At 44.8% G+C, this 3,838-nt stretch overlaps 1 pseudogene; it reads left to right on the top strand.

The window, feature by feature from the left end:
- Positions 1-2,609: 2,609 nt before the first annotated feature.
- LOC105297977 lies at positions 2,610-3,141 on the top strand (annotated as a pseudogene).
- Positions 3,142-3,838: the final 697 nt, after the last annotated feature.

The following is a 3,838-nucleotide window of genomic DNA, read 5'->3' as shown; positions in this document are numbered from 1 at the left end:
GGGGCGGGGTTCCGCCCTCCCGTTGAGGGGAGGGCTCTGCCCACTGTAAATTTCATCCATCCATCCAGAGGAAAGGACACTCCTGGGGGACGCGTCCAACACTTAAAGGTAAGTGTATGGTGAGGAGCGGATAGGTTTCGCTGGGTGTAATACATGGGAAATTCTGGTTCCCAAGAGAGGATCCTTTATGTCCAGATGCTTAAGGCTCTGCTTAGAGCTAGAGGCTGTAAAGTGAACGGAGAACAATTAACTGAGTTTTTACATGTGGGGCAAGAAACTTGTCCTTGGTTTCCAGAGGAGGGAACTGTAAATAGTCAGACCCGGGAGAAGATTGAGAGGCAATGACGAGGGCGCTGTACCTCTGAAGGGGCCGATAAGATCCCCACTTTTACTTTATCTCTATGGTCTCTAATAAGGGATTGTCTTGATAACACCCGAAAGGATCAGGGACTCCCGGGGGAGGTGGTGATGAGTGGGTCGCTGCACTGCGAAGGACTCGGAGGGGTGTGAGGACCTTCATGCTCCTCCGCCACCTGAGTATAAGCAAGAACTAGAGAGAGAGGCTCGCAGAGATCAGCAGGCTCCGGGTCGAGGCGAGTATAAGTCGGGAATGGACTTTGGCGGGCTGAGTCAACGCCCCCAGGGAAGTTACAAATACTGATGATGGGGAAATATGAGTAAACGCATGACCTCTGATCTTTATTTGTCTGTGTTATGTGGTGGTTCAGTTAAGAATTCGCATTACGATAGAAAGGAAAACGTATGTTTTAGGTAACAGAAGGCGTGAAACATTAGAGATTTATTTTGAAGAAAATTAAAGGAAAGGTGTTTGTCTTAAAGTTGGTTGTTTCTGAAGGAGTGAGAAGAGGCACACTGAAGGGATGAGAGATGAGGGGAAATTTTATGTGATTAAGCTACATGAGATTGGAAATTAAAAGGCCAAAAGTAAGCTAAAGCAAAATTAAAGTTGTGTTTTAATGTTTCTTAGACTATTGGTCTGCTACTGATGTTAGGAAAAAGTGTTCTGAGTAGAAAACCAGGATTCTGTGCTTAATCAAAGTAATTTCTGTGTTTTATGTTGCATCGACCAGTTTTCTGAGGCTTTTAGAGAATATACTAACATTAGCCCAAAGTCTGAGGGCCGAACGCTCCTAGCTATACATTTCATAACTTGGTCTGTGCCCAATATTCAAAGGAAGCTCCAAAACTTGGAGCCTAAACCCCAACTCCACAGGCTGCCTTGGGGTCAGAGGTCTTTAAGGTGTCCAATAACTGGGACTGGGCAGAAAAGGAAGCAAAGTACAAAAAGGGTGCGAATTTTAGCTGCCGTAATACAGGGACCATCTTGAGGTAATAAAAACCTTGCAGGCCTAGAGGGCCTCGATCTTGGTTGGCCATGAGTGGCATTGTCGAGACTGAGGCATAATCAATGTGCAAACCGCAGAAGGAAAGGCACTGGAAGGGTGAATGTCCATTCCAGCTCTGGGAGGTGGGGAGCGGTGGACCTCATGAGCTCTCGCTCCACGTAGCAAGCCTCTCATGAAATGGCCGCTCTCTCCTTCAACAACGGCGGCCCAAGCGCTTGCAAGCTCCAGTCCTAGAAAAATCCACCATAATCACAACAGTGGAGCCTCAGGTCATCCTCGACATGGCAGGAAGGGAAAACTAAATGTTTACTAGATACTAGACCTGCCTACTCTGTCCTGACCTGTCCCACGGGCCTCTCTCCAAGGCTAACTGCATGGTGACAGGAATAAATAGCCAGCCCTCAAGGCAAATAGAAAGGCCCTACCACGTTTTGTTAAGTTCCCAACTGCTGTCAAAGTACAAGGAATCAACAGCTGAGTACATTTTATCTCGAATTAAATCCGTTTCTTATGAGTCCTCACAGGTTCTTCCAGGAAATAAACCTAATCTGTGAATCTGCGGAAGGTCTTAAGCTCTTGTTCCCGAAACTAGGTAAGTCCACATGTCCCAGGGAATCAGGGAACTTTTGTGTACTCTGAATTAACAAACTGCCATGAAAAAATAACTTCATTGTCAATTCCCTCGACTGTTAACTTTGACTCGTCTCTCCTATCTTTTTGCTAAGTTTATACCTGCTAGGTTGTGAGGCTCCCTACCACTTCTAAATGCTGGAACACCTCACGTTGTCTGCCTCCGGGGCTTTCAGAGATTATTATTCCCAGTAGGCAGGCACTCCAGCCCTATCTCAGCTTTGAGGAAGTTGCAGAAGACAGACTTTCCTTGAGCTCAGGTGGAGGCTTACTCTGTGCCGTGAGAACTTTTCTGCAGGTTCACTACTGGGACCTCACCCCGGGGGCTAAACGGCATGAGTTTGGGCCAGCCTACCATGTAGAAATTGTCCGGCCAGGGTGCAAGGAAAACATCTCCCTGCTCACCCCAGGAAAACGTCTAAGACCCCAACGGAAGCAGGACAAAAGATACATTGGATCTTTTTTATTTTTCTATCTGTGAAAACTGTGGGCCCCCATGAGGCTTCGAAAAGAAGTGTAGGTCAAGAGTAGAAAAACACAAAATAGGGTGAAACGTTTGTCGATCGGAAGGTTGTCGGAAACGCTGCTGGAGCTGAGCGAAATAAAGCACCAGGTTCTAAGCTCCTGCGGGGCCTCAGCGTGGCGGGGGCCGCAGCGAGAGGTTGGCGTGATGTCTCACGCCATTTTGCTGGTGCAGCCTACCAAGGGGCCAGAGGGCAGAACTTATGCTGACTGTGAATCTGTGAATGAATGCATGGAAGGCGTTTGTAAAATGTGTGAGGAACGTCTAAAGAGAATGAATCCCAACAGCCCCTCTGTCCTGGATGACATCAGTCGGTTGTTTGATTTTATTGATGATCTGGCAGACCTCAGCTGCCTTCTTTACCGAGCCGACAGCCAGACATACCAGCCTTATAACAAAGACTGGATTAAAGAGAAGATCTACGTGCTCCTTCGTGGGCAGGCCCAGCGGGCCAGGAAATAGTTGTGTGGGAAGCATGCAGGGGATGGGGGTGGGCTTGCAACGTAGGTGTGTGCAGCGTGCTGCAGTGGGTGTTTTGTATTATAGCAATTCCGGTTCCATTTTGGTACGCTCTAGCCAGAATCGAATGTATTGGATGAAATGTGAGGATCTTGTTCAATCTGAAACTCCTGTCACCCCCTGAGGCTTTTTTTTCTTTCTTTCCTTTTTTTCTTTCTTTCCTTTTTTTCTTTCTTTCCTTTTTTTACTTAAATATTTTTATGATTATTTAGATGGAAGTTGTTCTTTGTCAGATAATGTTGATTCCAATGCTTCGAAAACTCTTCCTATCTGCTTTATAATATTCACTGTACTAACCCTTCTTCAAGTTAGGGAGGTGGGTGGTGGTGGCACAGGTTAGTGATGGCCTCAAGATACAGCCCAGAGAAAAACAAATAAATATTCTTTAGTAAATAATAATAATGATAATAAAATAAAATAAAGCACCAGGTTCTAAATCAAGAGGAAAAGAAGGTTGAAATTGCCTACAGAATGATTTTCAAGTTTCGTACAGAAAAATATCATGGGTAAAGTTAATTGATAAACACCACATTTATAGGTGAAAATATGTGACAATTAATATCTTTAGTTGATGGCTCTGACAAATAAATGAAAAAGACTATCATCCCAATAGAAGAGTAGACAATGGACGTGAATTAATAATTCAAGAAATAAAAATCGTCGATGGCATAGGAAAAGATGGCCGACCTCATCAGTGACCAAAGAAATGCAGTATAAAACGGCAATGCGAAATATTTTTGGTCAATTATACTGACAAAGATCTTAAAAGTAGATGATATTCAAAGTTTGTGAGGATGTC

The sequence above is a fragment of the Pteropus vampyrus genome, unplaced genomic scaffold (genome assembly GCF_000151845.1).
Source record: "Pteropus vampyrus isolate Shadow unplaced genomic scaffold, Pvam_2.0 Scaffold144, whole genome shotgun sequence".
In the NCBI taxonomy this organism is placed as follows: domain Eukaryota; kingdom Metazoa; phylum Chordata; class Mammalia; order Chiroptera; family Pteropodidae; genus Pteropus; species Pteropus vampyrus.
Note: the sequence above shows the minus strand (reverse complement) of the source record. Positions and strands in the feature narration are given on the sequence as shown.